Source organism: Sus scrofa, chromosome 4 (assembly GCF_054392235.1).
Source record: "Sus scrofa isolate SSC_HxYL_T2T_F1_AM1 chromosome 4, Sscrofa_HxYL_maternal_Yorkshire_Landrace_v2.0, whole genome shotgun sequence".
Lineage (NCBI taxonomy): Eukaryota > Metazoa > Chordata > Mammalia > Artiodactyla > Suidae > Sus > Sus scrofa.
In genome coordinates this window covers 93,502,342-93,527,384 of record NC_139386.1, presented here as the reverse complement: position 1 = coordinate 93,527,384, position 25,043 = coordinate 93,502,342, and the positions used below count along the sequence as shown (strand labels likewise).

General features: G+C 58.3%; 10 non-coding genes across 10 annotated transcripts; 4 read left to right on the top strand and 6 right to left on the bottom strand.

The window, feature by feature from the left end:
- Nucleotides 1–8,227: 8,227 nt before the first annotated feature.
- Nucleotides 8,228–8,299, bottom strand: TRNAE-CUC (transfer RNA glutamic acid (anticodon CUC)). Its single transcript has one exon. It is a non-coding gene; the product is annotated as a tRNA-Glu (tRNA).
- A 328-nt stretch (nt 8,300–8,627) lies between these two features.
- TRNAG-UCC (transfer RNA glycine (anticodon UCC)) lies at nt 8,628–8,699 on the bottom strand. The gene has a single exon. It is a non-coding gene; the product is annotated as a tRNA-Gly (tRNA).
- Nucleotides 8,700–9,264: 565 nt separating this feature from the next.
- TRNAD-GUC (transfer RNA aspartic acid (anticodon GUC)) lies at nt 9,265–9,336 on the bottom strand. Its single transcript has one exon. It is a non-coding gene; the product is annotated as a tRNA-Asp (tRNA).
- A 570-nt stretch (nt 9,337–9,906) lies between these two features.
- TRNAL-CAG (transfer RNA leucine (anticodon CAG)) lies at nt 9,907–9,989 on the top strand. Its single transcript has one exon. It is a non-coding gene; the product is annotated as a tRNA-Leu (tRNA).
- A 1,638-nt stretch (nt 9,990–11,627) lies between these two features.
- TRNAG-GCC (transfer RNA glycine (anticodon GCC)) lies at nt 11,628–11,698 on the top strand. Its single transcript has one exon. It is a non-coding gene; the product is annotated as a tRNA-Gly (tRNA).
- An 8,400-nt stretch (nt 11,699–20,098) lies between these two features.
- Nucleotides 20,099–20,170, bottom strand: TRNAE-CUC (transfer RNA glutamic acid (anticodon CUC)). Its single transcript has one exon. It is a non-coding gene; the product is annotated as a tRNA-Glu (tRNA).
- A 328-nt stretch (nt 20,171–20,498) lies between these two features.
- On the bottom strand, nt 20,499–20,570 carry TRNAG-UCC (transfer RNA glycine (anticodon UCC)). Its single transcript has one exon. It is a non-coding gene; the product is annotated as a tRNA-Gly (tRNA).
- A 565-nt stretch (nt 20,571–21,135) lies between these two features.
- Nucleotides 21,136–21,207, bottom strand: TRNAD-GUC (transfer RNA aspartic acid (anticodon GUC)). Its single transcript has one exon. It is a non-coding gene; the product is annotated as a tRNA-Asp (tRNA).
- A 570-nt stretch (nt 21,208–21,777) lies between these two features.
- On the top strand, nt 21,778–21,860 carry TRNAL-CAG (transfer RNA leucine (anticodon CAG)). The gene has a single exon. It is a non-coding gene; the product is annotated as a tRNA-Leu (tRNA).
- Nucleotides 21,861–23,498: 1,638 nt separating this feature from the next.
- Nucleotides 23,499–23,569, top strand: TRNAG-GCC (transfer RNA glycine (anticodon GCC)). Its single transcript has one exon. It is a non-coding gene; the product is annotated as a tRNA-Gly (tRNA).
- Nucleotides 23,570–25,043: the final 1,474 nt, after the last annotated feature.

Below are 25,043 nucleotides of genomic sequence, written 5' to 3'. Positions count from 1 at the left end.
TACTGGCTTTGCCATACCCCGTTCGCTTCAGGTGTTCGCCAGAGTGACTCATACCCATCCGGCTGGCTGGCTGGCTGGCTGGCTGACTCTCTGTCTGTCTGTGTGTCTGTCTGTCTATCCAAAGAGAGAGCGAGAGCGAGAGCGAGAGAGCGAGAGAGATCTCCATTATAGGTGATCATTGTGTGTGACTCGAGTCCCTCCCCCATGCTATACAGTAAATCCTTGTTGCTTATCGACTTTGGGCATGCTCTTTCTTCCTTCCGATCTCTTAGCCCCAACTCCTAATTGCCCACCCCCGCCCCCATACTCTGCCCTTGGGTAACCATATGTTTGTTTTCTACACCGGTGACGGTTTCCATTTTGCACGGAGAGTTATTTGTATTAATTTTTAGATTCCACATGTATTCTTTGTCCTTCTCCAGCTGACGTAGTTCACTGTGGGTAGTAGCCTCTTGGTCGATCCATGTCGCTGCAGATGGCACGAGGTCCTTCTCTCTTTTATGGCTAAAGGGTATTCCATAGTAGTATGCGTGTGTCTGTATATAGCATGGATGTTATGTATGTAATATAACATGATATATAGTATCACACCCTCTTAAGCCAATCGTCTGTGGATGGGTCCCTGGGAATCGTCCACGTCATGACGCTCTCTTAAAGAGCACTCCTGTGAACACTGGGGTGCATCCACCTGTTCCCTTTAGGAGTTTTCATCTCTTCTGGGTATATACCCTGAGGCCGGGGGTGGGCGGTGGGGTCGCCTGCTGGATCATATCCTAGCTCTCCTTTGAACTCCTTCCTTCTTCCTCTCTTCCTACCTTTTCCCCCCTCCATGCTTCCTACCTCCATTCCACCCTCCATGCTTCCTACCTCCATTCCACTCTTCCGCTCTTTCTTTCCTTCCCTCCTGCCTTCTTCCTCTGGTTCCTTCCTTCTTTCGTTCTCTCTCTCTTTTCCCTCATTCTTTCTCTTCGTAGTAGTTCGGGTCATTGCTGGAGTACAGCTGATGTACCGTATTGTGTTTGTGTCAGGGGTACGGCCGCGGTGATTTGGTTTAATGGGTACAGCGTTCTCTTCGGGTGATTTTCCGGTATAGGTCATTGCAGGATATTGGATGATGTTCCCTGTGCCACTCAGTAAACACGTGTTGCTTATCTCTTTTATACATAGCCGTTTGCGTCTGTTCTCCCAAACTCCTAATTTGTCCCCCCACCCTGCCCTTTCCCCTGGGTAACCGTAAGATTGTTTTCTACATCTACGAGTCTGTTTCTGTTTTGCCCATAGAGTTCTTTGTGTTATTTCTTTAGATTCCACATGTATCAGTGCTTCTCCATCTGACTTACTCCAGTAAGTGTTAATACCCCTAGGTCCACCCGCGTCGCTGCAAAGGGCACTACTTCATTCTTTTTTAAACCTTTTTTTCCTTACAGTTGACTCCCAATGTTCTGTCAGTTTCCGCTGCCCAGCAAAGTGACCCAGCCACACATCCATCTGCATTCTTTTTTCTTCCCCACGTTGAGCCTCCATCGTGTTCCATCGCAAGTGATCAGATAGAGTTTCCCGTGCTATACAGCAGAATCTCATTGCTTCTCCGTTCCAAATGCAGTCGCCTGCATCTACTGACCTCCAACGGCCAGTGCCTCCCCCTCCCTCCTGGCAACCACAAGCCTCTTCTCCACGTCCTCGCGTTTGTTTCTTCTCTGTGGACAGGTTCATCTGTGCCGTCTCTTAGGTTCCAGATACGAGACACATACCGTATCATGTGGTATTTGTCTTTCTCCCTCTGACTTCCTTCACTTCGCCTGAGAGTCTCAAGTTCCGTCCATGTTGCTGCAAATGGCATTATGTTGTTCTCCTCTGTGGCTGAGTCGTATTCCATTGTGCACATGTACCACATCTTCTTTTTTTTTTCATATTTTTTTTTATTTTCCCACTGTACAGCAAGGGGGTCAGGTTATCCTCACATGTATACATTACAATTACATTTCCCCCCCACCCTTTCTTCTGTTGCAACACGAGTATCTAGACAAAGTTCTCAATGCTATTCAGCAGGATCTCCTTGTAAATCTATTCTAAGTTGTGTCTGATAAGCCCAAGCTCCCGATCCCTCCCACTCCCTCCCCCTCCCATCAGGCAGCCACAAGTCTCTTCTCCAAGTCCATGATTTTCTTTTCTGAGGAGATGTTCATTTGTGCTGGATCTTAGATTCCAGTTATAAGTGATATCATATGGTATTTGTCTTTGTCTTTCTGGCTCATTTCACCCAGTATGAGAGTCTCTAGTTCCATCCATGCTGCTGCAAATGGCATTATGTCATTCTTTTTTATGGCTGAGTAGTATTCCATTGTGTATATATACCACCTCTTCCGAATCCAATCATCGGTCGATGGACATTTGGGTTGTTTCCACGTCCTGGCTATTGTGAATAGTGCTGCAATGAACATGCGGGTGCCCGTGTCTCTTTTAAGTAGAGTTTTGTCCGGATAGATGCCCAAGAGTGGGATTGCGGGGTCATATGGAAGTTCTATGTATAGATTTCTAAGGTATCTCCAAACTGTTCTCCATAGTGGCTGTACCAGTTTACATTCCCACCAGCAGTGCAGGAGGGTTCCCTTTTCTCCACAGCCCCTCCAGCACTTGTTATTTGTGGATTTATTAATGATGGCCATTCTGACTGGTGTGAGGTGGTATCTCATGGTAGTTTTGATTTGCATTTCTCTTATAATCAGCGATGTTGAGCATTTTTTCATGTGTTTGTTGGCCATCTGTATAACTTCTTTGGAGAAATGTCTATTCAGGTCTTTTGCCCATTTTTCCATTGACTGATTGGTTTTTTTGCTGTTGGGTTGTATAAGTTGCTTTTATATTCTAGAGATTAAGCCCTTGTCGGTTGCATCATTTGAACCTATTTTCTCCCATTCTGTAAGTTGTCTTCTTGTTTTCTTTTTGGTTTCCTTTGCTGTGCAAAAGCTTTTCAGTTTGATGAGGTCCCATGGGTTTATTTTTGCTCTAATTTCTATTGTTTTGGGAGACTGACCTGAGAAAATATTCATGACGTTGATGTCAGAGAGTGTTTTGCCTGTGTTTTCTTCTAGGAGTTTGATGGTGTCCTGTCGTATACTTAAGTCTTTCAGCCATTTGGAGTTTATTTGTGTGCATGGTGTGAGGGTGTGTTCTAGTTTCATTGCTTTGCATGCAGCTGTCCAGGTTTCCCAGCAATGCTTGCTGAATAGACTTTCTTTTTCCCATTTTATGTTCTTGCCTCCCTTGTCAAAGATTAATTGACCATAGGTGTCAGGGTTTATTTCCGGATTCTCTATTCTCTTCCATTGGTCTGTCTGTCTGTTTTGATACCAGTACCACACTGTTTTGATGACTGTGGCTTTGTAGTATTTCTTGAAGTCTGGGAGAGTTATGCCTCCTGCTTGGTTTTTGTTTCTCAGGATTGCTTTGGCGATTCTGGGTCTTTTGTGGTTCCATATAAATGTTTGGATTGTTTGTTCTAGTTCTGTGAAAAATGTCCTGGGTAATTTGATAGGGATTGCATTGAATCTGTAGATTGCTTTGGGTAGTATGGCCATTTTTACAATATTGATTTTCCCAATCCAGGAACATGGAATATCTTTCCATTTCTTTACATCTTCTTTGATTTCTTTGATTAAAGTTTTATAGTTCTCGGCACATAGGTCCTTTACCTCCTTGGTCAGGTGTATTCCGAGGTATTTGATTTTGTGGGGTGCAATTTTAAAAGGTATCGTATTTTTGTATTCCTTTTCTAATATTTCATTGCTGGTATACAGAAATGCAACTGACTTCCGAATGTTAATCTTATATCCTGCTACTTTGCTGAATTTATTAATCAGTTCAAGTAGTTTTTGGGTTGAGTCCTTAGGGTTTTCTATGTATAGTATCATGTCATCTGCATATACAGTGGCAGTTTTATCTCTTCTCTTCCTATATGGATGCCTTTTATTTCTTTTGTTTGTCGAATTGCTGGTACCACATCTTCTTACTCCATTCATCTGGCGTTGGACATTGAGCTTGTTTCCGAGTCTCGGCTGTTGCGAACGGTGCTGCAAGGAACACAGGGCGTGCACGTATCGTTTTCAATGAACGCTTTGCCTGGATAGATGCCCAGGAGTGGGATCGCTGGGTCATGTGGTAGTTCTATACTGAGTTTTCTGACGTGCCTCCCTACTGTTGTATACTTTGTTCTTTTTTTTTTTTACGGCTGAGTAACACGCCACAGGACATATACATATATATATATATATACATATATGTGTATATGTGTGTGTGTGTACACACACACACACACACACACACACACACACACAGCACAACTTCTGAAGCCAGTTGTCTGTGGATGGGTACTTGGCATTTGTCCACACCATGGCTCATGTAAATAGTGCTCCTCTGAACACTGGGGAACAGCTGATCTTCTCACATGAGAGTTGTCAACTTTTCTCGATATATACCTGGGAGCGGGCCTTTCTGGATCCCATGACGGAGGTCCTTTGACTGCGTTCCTTGCTTTCTTCCCTCCTGCCTCTTTCCTTCCTGCCATTCCCCCTGCCCCACCATTCTTCCTCCCTCCATTCCACTCTCTCTTGCCTTCCTTCTCTTTCTTCCTTTCCATCTTCCTTCCTTCCTTCCTTCCCGTTCCCTCCCTCCCTCCCTCCCTTCCATTCTCCACTCTTCCTTTTTTCCTTCCTGCCTTTCTTCCTTCCTTCTCTCCATTTTTCGTTCTTCCTTCTTCCCTTTCTTTCTTTGTTTTCTATTTTTTTCAATCAGCCCCTATGTAGGGCCAGGGCTCGAACTGAAGCTGCAGCTCCAACCTACACCACAGCCAGGGCAATGCCAGACACGAGCTGCCTCTGGGACCTGTTGTACAGTTTGCGGCAACGCCACGGTTCTTGACCCACTGAGCGAGGCCAGGGATCAAACCCGCATCCTCACAGAGACAACATCGGGTCCTTATCCCACGGAGCCATGACACGAACTCCTCCATTCTTTTCCACGGCAGAGTACGATTCCATAGTGCAGATCTATTTTATCTCATCATCATCATCATCTTCTTCTTCGTCTTCGTCTTCGTCTTCTTCTTCTTCCTCCTCTTCTTCCTCTTCCTCTTCCTCATCTTCTTCTTCTTCCTCCTCTTCTTCCTCTTTTCTTTGGGGACTTTTAGGGCTGTACCCTTGGCACAAGGAGACGCCCGGGCTAGGGGTCGAATCGGAACTGTAGCTGCCGGCCTACACCACGGCCAGGGCCACGGCCACGCTGGGTCCGAGCCACGTCTTCGACCGACGCCATACCTCATGGCAACACCGGATCCTTGACCTGTTGAGCGAGGCCAGGGGATCAAACCTGTGTCCTCAGGATACCGGTCAGGTTCCTTAACCGCTGAGCCACAATGGGAACTCCACGTTCTGTCTTCTTCAGCCAACTGTCTATTGTTGGGCGCTTGGGTTTTTGTCAATGTTTTCGCTGTGGCAGGCAACGCGGCTATACCAACATGGGAGGGAGGGGATATAGCTTTTCGAATTAGAGGGTTCATCCTTTTGGGCTCTATATTCACGAGTGCAAGTGCTGGTTCCTATGGGAGCTCTCCTTTGCACTCTTCAAATCTCACCACCAGTCCCACGGCTCCACAAGCTCGCGCGCACGCACGCGCACACACACACACACACACACACACACGCGCGCGCGTGCGTGTGTGCGCACGCACCCACACACAGCCAGATGAGAAGTGATGGTGGTTGCTGCTGATGAGAGAGGTTATATATGTCTCTGGGGCAGTGGGATCGCCCACCTCATGTGCAGGGTGCCTAGCCCCTGTCTCCAACTCTGTTTCTGCCCTGCCCTGCCCTGCTTCCTACCTCTCCCCTCCCCACAGCCTCACTCCCGTTTAGCCTGAGCACGTTGCCGCACAACACAGCAGTCTGGCCCGCTCTCCTGCCGCTCCACGGGGGTCTTCTCCCGCCACCTCCCTGGCACCACAGCCCACTCACACCCGCTGCTTGCCACTCTCCCTTCCGCCCAGCCTCTGGGCACGGGCTCCTCCACCTGCCATGATTCCCCTGTACCCCGGGCCCCTGTCTCACACATCCTGCCCGGAAGACGCACTGGCGCTGGTCCTGGCCGCCCTCGTGGCCCTCAGACCCACTCCTACACCATGCCCAGCCCTAACCCAGATCCCGCGCGGGGCGGGGCAAGGGCCACCACCGCCGCTTCACCCAGGCTTCTGCAGAGCCCCTCGCGGCCAGGTCCCCGCAAAACCCACACCCGGCGGCCCTCGCGGCCAGGTCCCCGCAAGACCCACACCTCCCGTTGCTGCCCCGCCCAAGCTCCGCCGGGACACCGTGGTCGCGGTCGAACTTTTCCTCCCACCTTCCAGCAGGCGCTTCACGCCCACCCCCACTCTACGGGGTCGTTTTACTCTGTTCCCAAACTTGCACGGGGCGGCCACCAACCACGGCCACAGACACCTTCGTCCTGCCCTGTCACCCACCCACGCTCACTCCCAACGCACCGGCGAAGGGCTTGAGGTAACCTCCTGTGGTGATGGGAAGCACCCCTCTGCCCACAGGGGCTCCTTTCCATGGGGGGTCCCGCTTTGTCAAAACCCATCTCGTGTACCGCCGCCACCGTGCCACCTCTGCCGCCACCGTGCCATCTCTGCCGCCGCCGCCGCCACCGCCGCCTCAGGTTGGTGCCATTCACGGGCAGTCCACTTTGCCTCCTAAGGCAGAAACATGCCAACGGGCATGAAAACCTCCACTGATGGAGGCTGAAAGCAGACTGGTGTCTGCCATTTACCTTGGGGGTGTATCCAAGGGGGACCACGAAGATAGGTTGCAGAGAGAGGTGGAATGGACTCTGGGTAGCTAGGTGGCTGGGCAAGAATGGGGTCATGTTAGACGTCATGTCTAGGGGAGAGGGGTGTGTGTGTGTGTGTGTGTGTGTGTGTGTGTGTGTGTGTTGTGGGAGGGAGGGAGGTATTCTCAAGGTAACATTCTTGCCTCTCTGTGATAGGACTGAGAGCATGGTAATGTAATTAGACTACAGTGTTGGCTGGGGCTGGTAGTCCACCCTTTCAGGCGTCTGCTTCCACCTGCTCCCGCCTACTGGGCTAAGGATTCCTGACTGGCCTCCCGAATCAGCCCGCTCTCTTACCTCCACTACCGTGTGTGTGTGTGTGTGTGTGTGTGTGTGTGTGTGTGTGTGTGTGTGTCTCCAGGCACGCATGAGTGTCCACACTCATGGTCCCATCTCCACCACCCGGCATGGTTTGTCTGGCTCTAGCTCCCCTACCCTGCCCAAGACCACCAGGAGCTTGAGACCAAATGAGCAGTCCACGGAAGGCGAAGCCCGCCCAAGACCTAAACAGGCTGCAGCAGGTTGCTGGCAAGGGGGGCCAGATAAGAAACTGTGTGTCCCTCCCCTTGGCTGACTTGCCAGCGTGAACGCCTCACTAGCGCCTTGCGCCAGCGCAACCACCTCTGCCGCCACCACCCACCGGCACCACCACCGGCACCAGTAAGGACCAGCACCACCACCTCTAACAGAGACAGCAGCGCCAGCACCAGCTCCACAAGCCAGCAACACCGGCAGCACCACTTCCACGCCAGCAGCCTCTGCCGCCGGGGCGGCGGCGGCGGCGGCGGCGGCGGCGGCGGCCGCGGCGGTGGTGGTGGCAGCAGCGAGGGCAAAGGGAGCAGCCGCCATCGCAGGAGCAGCAGCCGCTCAGCACAGGCATCCGAACGAGCACCAGCACCAAGCCCCATCAGGACCAGCGCTCCCAGCGACACCCGCACCCGCAGCTCACGAGGGAAGGAAGAGGGGCCTCGCGGCGGCGCACGCGGCGGCGGGGGCGGTCGGGACCCGCGCAGTGCTGCCAACGAGTCCAGGCACGGTGGAAGCTGCCCGCCCGTGGGCGGCCGGTGGTGGGCAGAGGGGCTGCCCGGGCCGCTGGTGTTGGGGGCTGAGGCAAGCTTCCAGCGGCGGAGGAGGACGGACGCCCGAGGCGTCGAGTGGGCCTCGAGTGGACGAACGTCTGGAGGCCAAAAGGCTTGGCCGGGTGGGTGGAGGGTGCCTGGCGTGGCTTGGGCTGGAGGTGGACGGGGCCGGGTGGCTGCCCGGCGAGGGGGACGCGCGTGGGCTAAAAGGGGCGCTTGTGGAGGCAGCGCGCTTTGCGGCAAGTTGGCCGGCGGAGTGGAAGAAGAAAGGCTTCCCTGACCGGGAATCGAACCCGGGCCGCGGCGGTGAGAGCGCCGAATCCTAACCACTAGACCACCAGGGAGCGTCGGGCTCGGCGCCTGGCCTGGCCCTGCTGGACCCAGCACCTCCCTGCCACCCGCTTGGCGCCGCCTTGCTGCCAAGGCCCGGCCTTGCCAGGTCGGGCCGCCCGCCGCACCTGGCGATCCACGGTGGCCTAGCGCTCTCCCTGCTCGCTAGGAGAGACGCCGCGCGCTCGCCTCCGTCTCGCACACGCACACACGCCAAAAGCCACGGGCCTGGGGGCGGGCACCGTGCGCCCTCTTCCCAGCTCTCCCACACAGGGGCCGGGCCGGAGCCCCGCGGAGCTCGGCAAAAATCCCCCAGACTAAACAAAACAAAAGACGGCCCGCTGCGTTGGCCGGGAATCGAACCCGGGTCAACTGCTTGGAAGGCAGCTATGCTCACCACTATACCACCAACGCTGCACAGCCCGGGTCGGGCCCGGACGCCGTGCCCGGGCTCGCCCAAGCGCATTCCCGGCGCCCCGACGCCCTGGCCACCAGCGGCCGCCCACCGGCGCCAGCCCCAGGCCGTGGCCCTCGTCCACCGGCCCCACCGCCGCTCGGGGGCGTCCTCGCTCCCCTGCCGCCCCGAGGCCCTGGGCTCCACGCCGCGCGCCTCAGCTCCCAGCTCCAGGCCACCCGCGTCCCGAACCCACAGGGAAAGGGACTCGTCGGCTTCCCACCGGGCCCGCCTGCCGGGCAGCTGGGCAGCCGGGCAGCCGAGCGTGGCGTCGCAAGGGGCCTCCGGTGCGGCAGGCACTTTGGGCGGGCCGCAAGGTCGCCGGGCGCTGGCCGGGGCGAGAGGAGGCCCTCGCTCGGCCGGGGCGAGGGGTGGACGGCAAGGGCTGGAAGGGGTCGAGGGTGGCAGGTCGGGCACGCCCAGGCGCCCTGCGCCTGCCTGGAGGCGGGGATGAGGAGACGAAGGGCCCTTGGGGCCAGGCGGCTGGCCAGCGAGCGGCGCCAGCCACCAAAAAGGGCGTGTTGCCTCCCCGTCGGGGAATCGAACCCCGGTCTCCCGCGTGACAGGCGGGGATACTCACCACTATACTAACGAGGACGGCGGCCACCGCCCGGCCACCGCCCGGCCACCCGGCCCCTCTCCGGCTGCCTGCCGACGCCTACCCCTGCCCGCGGCCCTCGGCCCGCGGCCCACCATGGGGCCGCCAGCACGTGCCCGCGCCCCGCCCCGACGCCAAAGCACCCCGCGTCCTCCAAAGAAGCAGACCGCGACCCGGACCGCGGCCCGCGGCCCCACCCTCACCCCACCCCCGCCCCTACCTGGCGCTGCAAACTCCCGGTGAGCGCTGCCTGGTGCCCCCACCGTGGGCCCGAGAGGGCAAGCCGGGCTGCGAGGTGGCGGCGGGCGCGCGCCTCGCCACGTCACGGCCCGGGCGAGGGCAGAGGCGCGGGCGGGGGCCGCCGCCAGAGGCCGGCTGGGTGCGGGGCCAGGGCTGCGCGACAGGGCGACCGCGGCGGCGAAAGCTTTGCTCCACGACGGCCGGCGTGCGCCCGGCCCCCGCTCACCCAGACGCCCGCCCGGCGCGGAGCACCGCGTCCGCCCAAGGGCGCCGCACTTGGCGGCGCGTCGGGTCGCAGCCAGCCGAGCGGCGACGCGCTCCGGCCCGCCGTCAGGATGGCCGAGCGGTCTAAGGCGCTGCGTTCAGGTCGCAGTCTCCCCTGGAGGCGTGGGTTCGAATCCCACTCCTGACAAGCCAGCCTTTTGCCCCCCGCCCAACCACGTCCCCACCCCTCCCCGGGACCCCACCCCGCGTAGAGCCACAGCCCCTTGCCGCCTTGCAGTCCCTTCCCGCCTGGCACTCTTGCTTGGCCTCTGCAAACTCCGGCCCCCGACACCCAAGCCTCTCCCTCCACAGCCCGCGGGCCCGACAGAAATGGCCCAGGAGGAACGCCCCGGCCACTGGCTTTGCTGCGGACACGCGCCCTCCCCGGACGCACAGCTCCCACACACACCCACACGCCCCCGCCGCCCGCGTCCTACCTGCACCTACACCAGCAAGCTTCGGCCCTTCGCAGCCCATCTTTCCTCACCTGCTTGCGATGGCTGTTTTTCCTTCCTCACTCCGGCTCCGGCTCCGGCCCCGGCTCCGGCCGGCCCGCCGCTCCGCCCCACCCCGCCCCCACCGCCCCACGCAGACCGGCCGCGTGGGGAAAGCCCTCCACGCTTCGCCCTCGCACTGCTGCCCGCGGACTGCTGCCCGCGGCTCGCCCTCCCAGCCTTTCCTCCGCTTCTGCCGCCAGCCGCTCTCGCTCCCGTCCAACATCCCGTCCTTGCCGCCAAGCCGGCCGGCCCGCCCGCCTGCACATTCCCTGCCCTCCACACCCACACTGAGGTGGCGGGTCTGCGTGGGGTGCGTGCCCGCGCGCGGCGCTTTCTCGCCTCGGGGCCTTCCCCGCCCACTGGCCACCGCGGCCTGCCTCCGGGGACACGTGCAGCCCAGCCTTCCTGCTCGCCCGCCGGTACGGGGCCCTCCCTGGACGCAGGCCTGGCGCGTGAGTCCCTGCCACGGCCCTGGGATGCCCGGCACCCACCCGCAGACGTCGGGCCCCCGGCCGCCGCCCGCCACCCACCTGCGCGCCACAGCGCACGTTCACGCGCGGGAAGCCGCTGCCCCGGCCGGACCCAACCACCCCCCGGCGCCCTCCCTCACCCGACTGTCCGCCATCCCCCCCGCCCCTCCCCGCCCGCAGTCCGAGTGCCTGCGCCTCACGACCAACGCACCCGAGCCGGACCCCTCCGCAGAGCGCTGGCCGGCCCGAGCGCTTCTTCGGAGCGAGGCTCCGACACCCTTGGCAGACCCGGCAGGTCCATCTCTCACGCTCGCCGTCCCCGCACAGCCCGAGCTCCGATGCCCGCCCGCCCGCTCCACACCAGCCAGAAAGCCGGCCGCCGGAGGGACTCGGCGTCGGGGGCGGGGGGCGGGGTGGGGGTGGGGGGCAGCGGTGGCTGAGGGGAACATAGGCGCTCAGCCGCAGCGGGCGCGCATCGCCTGCCCTGGCTGGGATTCGGGCGCGCGCCAGCCTGCTTCGGCTCGTGGCTGCTTCTGGCGATGCCGACGCTCTTGCGGCGGCCCTGGACGGCAGAGAAGGCGCAAAATGGGCCGGGTGGGCCTCCGCCCCGCCGACCCTCCGACCCTCCGTCCCTGCCTCCAGGCCTCCGGACAGCGCCGCGCCCTGGGGCCCTCCGCGGGGCCCGGAGCCCCTCTTGCAGGCCACAGGCGTCCGCCTTCGGCTCAAAGGGAGCAGGAGCCCGCGGGCGAGCAGGAACCGCTGCCCGGCGGTTGGTGGCCAGCCCCGCTGGGGCAACGTCGGGCGGCAGCGGCCACCGGTGCATGGGTGGTTCAGTGGTAGAATTCTCGCCTGCCACGCGGGAGGCCCGGGTTCGATTCCCGGCCCATGCAACAGCTCGGTCCTCTTTTGGAGCAGAGCCCTCGCTCTCCCGGCACCTCCCGGTCCCACCACAGCTCTTGCTTCCTCACCAGCAGCCCACCGCCCCACCTCCGCCTCCACCCTCGACACACCCCCTGCTCTTGCAAGCAAATCCCACCTTGTCAAGGACCCCGCCCTCGCATTTGTCCCATTGGCCTCTCTCTTTGCTGTTTAATTTTAAGAAAAGCGTACTGGCTTTGCCATACCCCGTTCGCTTCAGGTGTTCGCCAGAGTGACTCATACCCATCCGGCTGGCTGGCTGGCTGGCTGGCTGACTCTCTGTCTGTCTGTGTGTCTGTCTGTCTATCCAAAGAGAGAGCGAGAGCGAGAGCGAGAGAGCGAGAGAGATCTCCATTATAGGTGATCATTGTGTGTGACTCGAGTCCCTCCCCCATGCTATACAGTAAATCCTTGTTGCTTATCGACTTTGGGCATGCTCTTTCTTCCTTCCGATCTCTTAGCCCCAACTCCTAATTGCCCACCCCCGCCCCCATACTCTGCCCTTGGGTAACCATATGTTTGTTTTCTACACCGGTGACGGTTTCCATTTTGCACGGAGAGTTATTTGTATTAATTTTTAGATTCCACATGTATTCTTTGTCCTTCTCCAGCTGACGTAGTTCACTGTGGGTAGTAGCCTCTTGGTCGATCCATGTCGCTGCAGATGGCACGAGGTCCTTCTCTCTTTTATGGCTAAAGGGTATTCCATAGTAGTATGCGTGTGTCTGTATATAGCATGGATGTTATGTATGTAATATAACATGATATATAGTATCACACCCTCTTAAGCCAATCGTCTGTGGATGGGTCCCTGGGAATCGTCCACGTCATGACGCTCTCTTAAAGAGCACTCCTGTGAACACTGGGGTGCATCCACCTGTTCCCTTTAGGAGTTTTCATCTCTTCTGGGTATATACCCTGAGGCCGGGGGTGGGCGGTGGGGTCGCCTGCTGGATCATATCCTAGCTCTCCTTTGAACTCCTTCCTTCTTCCTCTCTTCCTACCTTTTCCCCCCTCCATGCTTCCTACCTCCATTCCACCCTCCATGCTTCCTACCTCCATTCCACTCTTCCGCTCTTTCTTTCCTTCCCTCCTGCCTTCTTCCTCTGGTTCCTTCCTTCTTTCGTTCTCTCTCTCTTTTCCCTCATTCTTTCTCTTCGTAGTAGTTCGGGTCATTGCTGGAGTACAGCTGATGTACCGTATTGTGTTTGTGTCAGGGGTACGGCCGCGGTGATTTGGTTTAATGGGTACAGCGTTCTCTTCGGGTGATTTTCCGGTATAGGTCATTGCAGGATATTGGATGATGTTCCCTGTGCCACTCAGTAAACACGTGTTGCTTATCTCTTTTATACATAGCCGTTTGCGTCTGTTCTCCCAAACTCCTAATTTGTCCCCCCACCCTGCCCTTTCCCCTGGGTAACCGTAAGATTGTTTTCTACATCTACGAGTCTGTTTCTGTTTTGCCCATAGAGTTCTTTGTGTTATTTCTTTAGATTCCACATGTATCAGTGCTTCTCCATCTGACTTACTCCAGTAAGTGTTAATACCCCTAGGTCCACCCGCGTCGCTGCAAAGGGCACTACTTCATTCTTTTTTAAACCTTTTTTTCCTTACAGTTGACTCCCAATGTTCTGTCAGTTTCCGCTGCCCAGCAAAGTGACCCAGCCACACATCCATCTGCATTCTTTTTTCTTCCCCACGTTGAGCCTCCATCGTGTTCCATCGCAAGTGATCAGATAGAGTTTCCCGTGCTATACAGCAGAATCTCATTGCTTCTCCGTTCCAAATGCAGTCGCCTGCATCTACTGACCTCCAACGGCCAGTGCCTCCCCCTCCCTCCTGGCAACCACAAGCCTCTTCTCCACGTCCTCGCGTTTGTTTCTTCTCTGTGGACAGGTTCATCTGTGCCGTCTCTTAGGTTCCAGATACGAGACACATACCGTATCATGTGGTATTTGTCTTTCTCCCTCTGACTTCCTTCACTTCGCCTGAGAGTCTCAAGTTCCGTCCATGTTGCTGCAAATGGCATTATGTTGTTCTCCTCTGTGGCTGAGTCGTATTCCATTGTGCACATGTACCACATCTTCTTTTTTTTTTCATATTTTTTTTTATTTTCCCACTGTACAGCAAGGGGGTCAGGTTATCCTCACATGTATACATTACAATTACATTTCCCCCCCACCCTTTCTTCTGTTGCAACACGAGTATCTAGACAAAGTTCTCAATGCTATTCAGCAGGATCTCCTTGTAAATCTATTCTAAGTTGTGTCTGATAAGCCCAAGCTCCCGATCCCTCCCACTCCCTCCCCCTCCCATCAGGCAGCCACAAGTCTCTTCTCCAAGTCCATGATTTTCTTTTCTGAGGAGATGTTCATTTGTGCTGGATCTTAGATTCCAGTTATAAGTGATATCATATGGTATTTGTCTTTGTCTTTCTGGCTCATTTCACCCAGTATGAGAGTCTCTAGTTCCATCCATGCTGCTGCAAATGGCATTATGTCATTCTTTTTTATGGCTGAGTAGTATTCCATTGTGTATATATACCACCTCTTCCGAATCCAATCATCGGTCGATGGACATTTGGGTTGTTTCCACGTCCTGGCTATTGTGAATAGTGCTGCAATGAACATGCGGGTGCCCGTGTCTCTTTTAAGTAGAGTTTTGTCCGGATAGATGCCCAAGAGTGGGATTGCGGGGTCATATGGAAGTTCTATGTATAGATTTCTAAGGTATCTCCAAACTGTTCTCCATAGTGGCTGTACCAGTTTACATTCCCACCAGCAGTGCAGGAGGGTTCCCTTTTCTCCACAGCCCCTCCAGCACTTGTTATTTGTGGATTTATTAATGATGGCCATTCTGACTGGTGTGAGGTGGTATCTCATGGTAGTTTTGATTTGCATTTCTCTTATAATCAGCGATGTTGAGCATTTTTTCATGTGTTTGTTGGCCATCTGTATAACTTCTTTGGAGAAATGTCTATTCAGGTCTTTTGCCCATTTTTCCATTGACTGATTGGTTTTTTTGCTGTTGGGTTGTATAAGTTGCTTTTATATTCTAGAGATTAAGCCCTTGTCGGTTGCATCATTTGAACCTATTTTCTCCCATTCTGTAAGTTGTCTTCTTGTTTTCTTTTTGGTTTCCTTTGCTGTGCAAAAGCTTTTCAGTTTGATGAGGTCCCATGGGTTTATTTTTGCTCTAATTTCTATTGTTTTGGGAGACTGACCTGAGAAAATATTCATGACGTTGATGTCAGAGAGTGTTTTGCCTGTGTTTTCTTCTAGGAGTTTGATGGTGTCCTGTCGTATACTTAAGTCTTTCAGCCATTTGGAGTTTATTTGTGTGCATGGTGTGAGGGTGTGTTCTAGTTTCATTGCTTTGCATGCAGCTGTCCAGGTTTCCCAGCAATGCTTGCTGAATAGACTTTCTTTTTCCCATTTTATGTTCTTGCCTCCCTTGTCAAAGATTAATTGACCATAGGTGTCAGGGTTTATTTCCGGATTCTCTATTCTCTTCCATTGGTCTGTCTGTCTGTTTTGATACCAGTACCACACTGTTTTGATGACTGTGGCTTTGTAGTATTTCTTGAAGTCTGGGAGAGTTATGCCTCCTGCTTGGTTTTTGTTTCTCAGGATTGCTTTGGCGATTCTGGGTCTTTTGTGGTTCCATATAAATGTTTGGATTGTTTGTTCTAGTTCTGTGAAAAATGTCCTGGGTAATTTGATAGGGATTGCATTGAATCTGTAGATTGCTTTGGGTAGTATGGCCATTTTTACAATATTGATTTTCCCAATCCAGGAACATGGAATATCTTTCCATTTCTTTACATCTTCTTTGATTTCTTTGATTAAAGTTTTATAGTTCTCGGCACATAGGTCCTTTACCTCCTTGGTCAGGTGTATTCCGAGGTATTTGATTTTGTGGGGTGCAATTTTAAAAGGTATCGTATTTTTGTATTCCTTTTCTAATATTTCATTGCTGGTATACAGAAATGCAACTGACTTCCGAATGTTAATCTTATATCCTGCTACTTTGCTGAATTTATTAATCAGTTCAAGTAGTTTTTGGGTTGAGTCCTTAGGGTTTTCTATGTATAGTATCATGTCATCTGCATATACAGTGGCAGTTTTATCTCTTCTCTTCCTATATGGATGCCTTTTATTTCTTTTGTTTGTCGAATTGCTGGTACCACATCTTCTTACTCCATTCATCTGGCGTTGGACATTGAGCTTGTTTCCGAGTCTCGGCTGTTGCGAACGGTGCTGCAAGGAACACAGGGCGTGCACGTATCGTTTTCAATGAACGCTTTGCCTGGATAGATGCCCAGGAGTGGGATCGCTGGGTCATGTGGTAGTTCTATACTGAGTTTTCTGACGTGCCTCCCTACTGTTGTATACTTTGTTCTTTTTTTTTTTTACGGCTGAGTAACACGCCACAGGACATATACATATATATATATATATACATATATGTGTATATGTGTGTGTGTGTACACACACACACACACACACACACACACACACACAGCACAACTTCTGAAGCCAGTTGTCTGTGGATGGGTACTTGGCATTTGTCCACACCATGGCTCATGTAAATAGTGCTCCTCTGAACACTGGGGAACAGCTGATCTTCTCACATGAGAGTTGTCAACTTTTCTCGATATATACCTGGGAGCGGGCCTTTCTGGATCCCATGACGGAGGTCCTTTGACTGCGTTCCTTGCTTTCTTCCCTCCTGCCTCTTTCCTTCCTGCCATTCCCCCTGCCCCACCATTCTTCCTCCCTCCATTCCACTCTCTCTTGCCTTCCTTCTCTTTCTTCCTTTCCATCTTCCTTCCTTCCTTCCTTCCCGTTCCCTCCCTCCCTCCCTCCCTTCCATTCTCCACTCTTCCTTTTTTCCTTCCTGCCTTTCTTCCTTCCTTCTCTCCATTTTTCGTTCTTCCTTCTTCCCTTTCTTTCTTTGTTTTCTATTTTTTTCAATCAGCCCCTATGTAGGGCCAGGGCTCGAACTGAAGCTGCAGCTCCAACCTACACCACAGCCAGGGCAATGCCAGACACGAGCTGCCTCTGGGACCTGTTGTACAGTTTGCGGCAACGCCACGGTTCTTGACCCACTGAGCGAGGCCAGGGATCAAACCCGCATCCTCACAGAGACAACATCGGGTCCTTATCCCACGGAGCCATGACACGAACTCCTCCATTCTTTTCCACGGCAGAGTACGATTCCATAGTGCAGATCTATTTTATCTCATCATCATCATCATCTTCTTCTTCGTCTTCGTCTTCGTCTTCTTCTTCTTCCTCCTCTTCTTCCTCTTCCTCTTCCTCATCTTCTTCTTCTTCCTCCTCTTCTTCCTCTTTTCTTTGGGGACTTTTAGGGCTGTACCCTTGGCACAAGGAGACGCCCGGGCTAGGGGTCGAATCGGAACTGTAGCTGCCGGCCTACACCACGGCCAGGGCCACGGCCACGCTGGGTCCGAGCCACGTCTTCGACCGACGCCATACCTCATGGCAACACCGGATCCTTGACCTGTTGAGCGAGGCCAGGGGATCAAACCTGTGTCCTCAGGATACCGGTCAGGTTCCTTAACCGCTGAGCCACAATGGGAACTCCACGTTCTGTCTTCTTCAGCCAACTGTCTATTGTTGGGCGCTTGGGTTTTTGTCAATGTTTTCGCTGTGGCAGGCAACGCGGCTATACCAACATGGGAGGGAGGGGATATAGCTTTTCGAATTAGAGGGTTCATCCTTTTGGGCTCTATATTCACGAGTGCAAGTGCTGGTTCCTATGGGAGCTCTCCTTTGCACTCTTCAAATCTCACCACCAGTCCCACGGCTCCACAAGCTCGCGCGCACGCACGCGCACACACACACACACACACACACACACGCGCGCGCGTGCGTGTGTGCGCACGCACCCACACACAGCCAGATGAGAAGTGATGGTGGTTGCTGCTGATGAGAGAGGTTATATATGTCTCTGGGGCAGTGGGATCGCCCACCTCATGTGCAGGGTGCCTAGCCCCTGTCTCCAACTCTGTTTCTGCCCTGCCCTGCCCTGCTTCCTACCTCTCCCCTCCCCACAGCCTCACTCCCGTTTAGCCTGAGCACGTTGCCGCACAACACAGCAGTCTGGCCCGCTCTCCTGCCGCTCCACGGGGGTCTTCTCCCGCCACCTCCCTGGCACCACAGCCCACTCACACCCGCTGCTTGCCACTCTCCCTTCCGCCCAGCCTCTGGGCACGGGCTCCTCCACCTGCCATGATTCCCCTGTACCCCGGGCCCCTGTCTCACACATCCTGCCCGGAAGACGCACTGGCGCTGGTCCTGGCCGCCCTCGTGGCCCTCAGACCCACTCCTACACCATGCCCAGCCCTAACCCAGATCCCGCGCGGGGCGGGGCAAGGGCCACCACCGCCGCTTCACCCAGGCTTCTGCAGAGCCCCTCGCGGCCAGGTCCCCGCAAAACCCACACCCGGCGGCCCTCGCGGCCAGGTCCCCGCAAGACCCACACCTCCCGTTGCTGCCCCGCCCAAGCTCCGCCGGGACACCGTGGTCGCGGTCGAACTTTTCCTCCCACCTTCCAGCAGGCGCTTCACGCCCACCCCCACTCTACGGGGTCGTTTTACTCTGTTCCCAAACTTGCACGGGGCGGCCACCAACCACGGCCACAGACACCTTCGTCCTGCCCTGTCACCCACCCACGCTCACTCCCAACGCACCGGCGAAGGGCTTGAGGTAACCTCCTGTGGTGATGGGAAGCACCCCTCTGCCCACAGGGGCTCCTTTCCATGGGGGGTCCCGCTTTGTCAAAACCCATCTCGTGTACCGCCGCCACCGTGCCACCTCTGCCGCCACCGTGCCATCTCTGCCGCCGCCGCCGCCACCGCCGCCTCAGGTTGGTGCCATTCACGGGCAGTCCACTTTGCCTCCTAAGGCAGAAACATGCCAACGGGCATGAAAACCTCCACTGATGGAGGCTGAAAGCAGACTGGTGTCTGCCATTTACCTTGGGGGTGTATCCAAGGGGGACCACGAAGATAGGTTGCAGAGAGAGGTGGAATGGACTCTGGGTAGCTAGGTGGCTGGGCAAGAATGGGGTCATGTTAGACGTCATGTCTAGGGGAGAGGGGTGTGTGTGTGTGTGTGTGTGTGTGTGTGTGTGTGTGTGTTGTGGGAGGGAGGGAGGTATTCTCAAGGTAACATTCTTGCCTCTCTGTGATAGGACTGAGAGCATGGTAATGTAATTAGACTACAGTGTTGGCTGGGGCTGGTAGTCCACCCTTTCAGGCGTCTGCTTCCACCTGCTCCCGCCTACTGGGCTAAGGATTCCTGACTGGCCTCCCGAATCAGCCCGCTCTCTTACCTCCACTACCGTGTGTGTGTGTGTGTGTGTGTGTGTGTGTGTGTATCTCCAGGCACGCATGAGTGTCCACACTCATGGTCCCATCTCCACCACCCGGCATGGTTTGTCTGGCTCTAGCTCCCCTACCCTGCCCAAGACCACCAGGAGCTTGAGACCAAATGAGCAGTCCACGGAAGGCGAAGCCCGCCCAAGACCTAAACAGGCTGCAGCAGGTTGCTGGCAAGGGGGGCCAGATAAGAAACTGTGTGTCCCTCACCTTGGCTGACTTGCCAGCGTGAACGCCTCACTAGCGCCTTGCGCCAGCGCAACCACCTCTGCCGCCACCACCCACCGGCACCACCACCGGCACCAGTAAGGACCAGCACCACCATCTCTAACAGAGACAGCAGCGCCAGCACCAGCTCCACAAGCCAGCAACACCGGCAGCACCACTTCCACGCCAGCAGCCTCTGCCGCCGGGGCGGCGGCGGCGGCCGCGGCGGTGGTGGCAGCAGCGAGGGGAAAGGGAGCAGCCGCCATCGCAGGAGCAGCAGCGGCATCCAAACGAGCACCAGCACCAAGCCCCATCAGGACCAGCGCTCCCAGCGACACCCGCACCCGCAGCTCACGAGGGAAGGAAGAGGGGCCTCGCGGCGGCGCACGCGGCGGCGGGGGCGGTCGGGACCCGCGCAGTGCTGCCAACGAGTCCAGGCACGGTGGAAGCTGCCCGCCCGTGGGCGGCCGGTGGTGGGCAGAGGGGCTGCCCGGGCCGCTGGTGTTGGGGGCTGAGGCAAGCTTCCAGCGGCGGAGGAGGACGGACGCCCGAGGCGTCGAGTGGGCCTCGAGTGGACGAACGTCTGGAGGCCAAAAGGCTTGGCCGGGTGGGTGGAGGGTGCCTGGCGCGGCTTGGGCTGGAGGTGGACGGGGCCGGGTGGCTGCCCGGCGAGGGGGACGCGCGTGGGCTAAAAGGGGCGCTTGTGGAGGCAGCGCGCTTTGCGGCAAGTTGGCCGGCGGAGTGGAAGAAGAAAGGCTTCCCTGACCGGGAATCGAACCCGGGCCGCGGCGGTGAGAGCGCCGAATCCTAACCACTAGACCACCAGGGAGCGTCGGGCTCGGCGCCTGGCCTGGCCCTGCTGGACCCAGCACCTCCCTGCCACCCGCTTGGCGCCGCCTTGCTGCCAAGGCCCGGCCTTGCCAGGTCGGGCCGCCCGCCGCACCTGGCGATCCACGGTGGCCTAGCGCTCTCCCTGCTCGCTAGGAGAGACGCCGCGCGCTCGCCTCCGTCTCGCACACGCACACACGCCAAAAGCCACGGGCCTGGGGGCGGGCACCGTGCGCCCTCTTCCCAGCTCTCCCACACAGGGGCCGGGCCGGAGCCCCGCGGAGCTCGGCAAAAATCCCCCAGACTAAACAAAACAAAAGACGGCCCGCTGCGTTGGCCGGGAATCGAACCCGGGTCAACTGCTTGGAAGGCAGCTATGCTCACCACTATACCACCAACGCTGCACAGCCCGGGTCGGGCCCGGACGCCGTGCCCGGGCTCGCCCAAGCGCATTCCCGGCGCCCCGACGCCCTGGCCACCAGCGGCCGCCCACCGGCGCCAGCCCCAGGCCGTGGCCCTCGTCCACCGGCCCCACCGCCGCTCGGGGGCGTCCTCGCTCCCCTGCCGCCCCGAGGCCCTGGGCTCCACGCCGCGCGCCTCAGCTCCCAGCTCCAGGCCACCCGCGTCCCGAACCCACAGGGAAAGGGACTCGTCGGCTTCCCACCGGGCCCGCCTGCCGGGCAGCTGGGCAGCCGGGCAGCCGAGCGTGGCGTCGCAAGGGGCCTCCGGTGCGGCAGGCACTTTGGGCGGGCCGCAAGGTCGCCGGGCGCTGGCCGGGGCGAGAGGAGGCCCTCGCTCGGCCGGGGCGAGGGGTGGACGGCAAGGGCTGGAAGGGGTCGAGGGTGGCAGGTCGGGCACGCCCAGGCGCCCTGCGCCTGCCTGGAGGCGGGGATGAGGAGACGAAGGGCCCTTGGGGCCAGGCGGCTGGCCAGCGAGCGGCGCCAGCCACCAAAAAGGGCGTGTTGCCTCCCCGTCGGGGAATCGAACCCCGGTCTCCCGCGTGACAGGCGGGGATACTCACCACTATACTAACGAGGACGGCGGCCACCGCCCGGCCACCGCCCGGCCACCCGGCCCCTCTCCGGCTGCCTGCCGACGCCTACCCCTGCCCGCGGCCCTCGGCCCGCGGCCCACCATGGGGCCGCCAGCACGTGCCCGCGCCCCGCCCCGACGCCAAAGCACCCCGCGTCCTCCAAAGAAGCAGACCGCGACCCGGACCGCGGCCCGCGGCCCCACCCTCACCCCACCCCCGCCCCTACCTGGCGCTGCAAACTCCCGGTGAGCGCTGCCTGGTGCCCCCACCGTGGGCCCGAGAGGGCAAGCCGGGCTGCGAGGTGGCGGCGGGCGCGCGCCTCGCCACGTCACGGCCCGGGCGAGGGCAGAGGCGCGGGCGGGGGCCGCCGCCAGAGGCCGGCTGGGTGCGGGGCCAGGGCTGCGCGACAGGGCGACCGCGGCGGCGAAAGCTTTGCTCCACGACGGCCGGCGTGCGCCCGGCCCCCGCTCACCCAGACGCCCGCCCGGCGCGGAGCACCGCGTCCGCCCAAGGGCGCCGCACTTGGCGGCGCGTCGGGTCGCAGCCAGCCGAGCGGCGACGCGCTCCGGCCCGCCGTCAGGATGGCCGAGCGGTCTAAGGCGCTGCGTTCAGGTCGCAGTCTCCCCTGGAGGCGTGGGTTCGAATCCCACTCCTGACAAGCCAGCCTTTTGCCCCCCGCCCAACCACGTCCCCACCCCTCCCCGGGACCCCACCCCGCGTAGAGCCACAGCCCCTTGCCGCCTTGCAGTCCCTTCCCGCCTGGCACTCTTGCTTGGCCTCTGCAAACTCCGGCCCCCGACACCCAAGCCTCTCCCTCCACAGCCCGCGGGCCCGACAGAAATGGCCCAGGAGGAACGCCCCGGCCACTGGCTTTGCTGCGGACACGCGCCCTCCCCGGACGCACAGCTCCCACACACACCCACACGCCCCCGCCGCCCGCGTCCTACCTGCACCTACACCAGCAAGCTTCGGCCCTTCGCAGCCCATCTTTCCTCACCTGCTTGCGATGGCTGTTTTTCCTTCCTCACTCCGGCTCCGGCTCCGGCCCCGGCTCCGGCCGGCCCGCCGCTCCGCCCCACCCCGCCCCCACCGCCCCACGCAGACCGGCCGCGTGGGGAAAGCCCTCCACGCTTCGCCCTCGCACTGCTGCCCGCGGACTGCTGCCCGCGGCTCGCCCTCCCAGCCTTTCCTCCGCTTCTGCCGCCAGCCGCTCTCGCTCCCGTCCAACATCCCGTCCTTGCCGCCAAGCCGGCCGGCCCGCCCGCCTGCACATTCCCTGCCCTCCACACCCACACTGAGGTGGCGGGTCTGCGTGGGGTGCGTGCCCGCGCGCGGCGCTTTCTCGCCTCGGGGCCTTCCCCGCCCACTGGCCACCGCGGCCTGCCTCCGGGGACACGTGCAGCCCAGCCTTCCTGCTCGCCCGCCGGTACGGGGCCCTCCCTGGACGCAGGCCTGGCGCGTGAGTCCCTGCCACGGCCCTGGGATGCCCGGCACCCACCCGCAGACGTCGGGCCCCCGGCCGCCGCCCGCCACCCACCTGCGCGCCACAGCGCACGTTCACGCGCGGGAAGCCGCTGCCCCGGCCGGACCCAACCACCCCCCGGCGCCCTCCCTCACCCGACTGTCCGCCATCCCCCCCGCCCCTCCCCGCCCGCAGTCCGAGTGCCTGCGCCTCACGACCAACGCACCCGAGCCGGACCCCTCCGCAGAGCGCTGGCCGGCCCGAGCGCTTCTTCGGAGCGAGGCTCCGACACCCTTGGCAGACCCGGCAGGTCCATCTCTCACGCTCGCCGTCCCCGCACAGCCCGAGCTCCGATGCCCGCCCGCCCGCTCCACACCAGCCAGAAAGCCGGCCGCCGGAGGGACTCGGCGTCGGGGGCGGGGGGCGGGGTGGGGGTGGGGGGCAGCGGTGGCTGAGGGGAACATAGGCGCTCAGCCGCAGCGGGCGCGCATCGCCTGCCCTGGCTGGGATTCGGGCGCGCGCCAGCCTGCTTCGGCTCGTGGCTGCTTCTGGCGATGCCGACGCTCTTGCGGCGGCCCTGGACGGCAGAGAAGGCGCAAAATGGGCCGGGTGGGCCTCCGCCCCGCCGACCCTCCGACCCTCCGTCCCTGCCTCCAGGCCTCCGGACAGCGCCGCGCCCTGGGGCCCTCCGCGGGGCCCGGAGCCCCTCTTGCAGGCCACAGGCGTCCGCCTTCGGCTCAAAGGGAGCAGGAGCCCGCGGGCGAGCAGGAACCGCTGCCCGGCGGTTGGTGGCCAGCCCCGCTGGGGCAACGTCGGGCGGCAGCGGCCACCGGTGCATGGGTGGTTCAGTGGTAGAATTCTCGCCTGCCACGCGGGAGGCCCGGGTTCGATTCCCGGCCCATGCAACAGCTCGGTCCTCTTTTGGAGCAGAGCCCTCGCTCTCCCGGCACCTCCCGGTCCCACCACAGCTCTTGCTTCCTCACCAGCAGCCCACCGCCCCACCTCCGCCTCCACCCTCGACACACCCCCTGCTCTTGCAAGCAAATCCCACCTTGTCAAGGACCCCGCCCTCGCATTTGTCCCATTGGCCTCTCTCTTTGCTGTTTAATTTTAAGAAAAGCGTACTGGCTTTGCCATACCCCGTTCGCTTCAGGTGTTCGCCAGAGTGACTCATACCCATCCGGCTGGCTGGCTGGCTGGCTGGCTGACTCTCTGTCTGTCTGTGTGTCTGTCTGTCTATCCAAAGAGAGAGCGAGAGCGAGAGCGAGAGAGCGAGAGAGATCTCCATTATAGGTGATCATTGTGTGTGACTCGAGTCCCTCCCCCATGCTATACAGTAAATCCTTGTTGCTTATCGACTTTGGGCATGCTCTTTCTTCCTTCCGATCTCTTAGCCCCAACTCCTAATTGCCCACCCCCGCCCCCATACTCTGCCCTTGGGTAACCATATGTTTGTTTTCTACACCGGTGACGGTTTCCATTTTGCACGGAGAGTTATTTGTATTAATTTTTAGATTCCACATGTATTCTTTGTCCTTCTCCAGCTGACGTAGTTCACTGTGGGTAGTAGCCTCTTGGTCGATCCATGTCGCTGCAGATGGCACGAGGTCCTTCTCTCTTTTATGGCTAAAGGGTATTCCATAGTAGTATGCGTGTGTCTGTATATAGCATGGATGTTATGTATGTAATATAACATGATATATAGTATCACACCCTCTTAAGCCAATCGTCTGTGGATGGGTCCCTGGGAATCGTCCACGTCATGACGCTCTCTTAAAGAGCACTCCTGTGAACACTGGGGTGCATCCACCTGTTCCCTTTAGGAGTTTTCATCTCTTCTGGGTATATACCCTGAGGCCGGGGGTGGGCGGTGGGGTCGCCTGCTGGATCATATCCTAGCTCTCCTTTGAACTCCTTCCTTCTTCCTCTCTTCCTACCTTTTCCCCCCTCCATGCTTCCTACCTCCATTCCACCCTCCATGCTTCCTACCTCCATTCCACTCTTCCGCTCTTTCTTTCCTTCCCTCCTGCCTTCTTCCTCTGGTTCCTTCCTTCTTTCGTTCTCTCTCTCTTTTCCCTCATTCTTTCTCTTCGTAGTAGTTCGGGTCATTGCTGGAGTACAGCTGATGTACCGTATTGTGTTTGTGTCAGGGGTACGGCCGCGGTGATTTGGTTTAATGGGTACAGCGTTCTCTTCGGGTGATTTTCCGGTATAGGTCATTGCAGGATATTGGATGATGTTCCCTGTGCCACTCAGTAAACACGTGTTGCTTATCTCTTTTATACATAGCCGTTTGCGTCTGTTCTCCCAAACTCCTAATTTGTCCCCCCACCCTGCCCTTTCCCCTGGGTAACCGTAAGATTGTTTTCTACATCTACG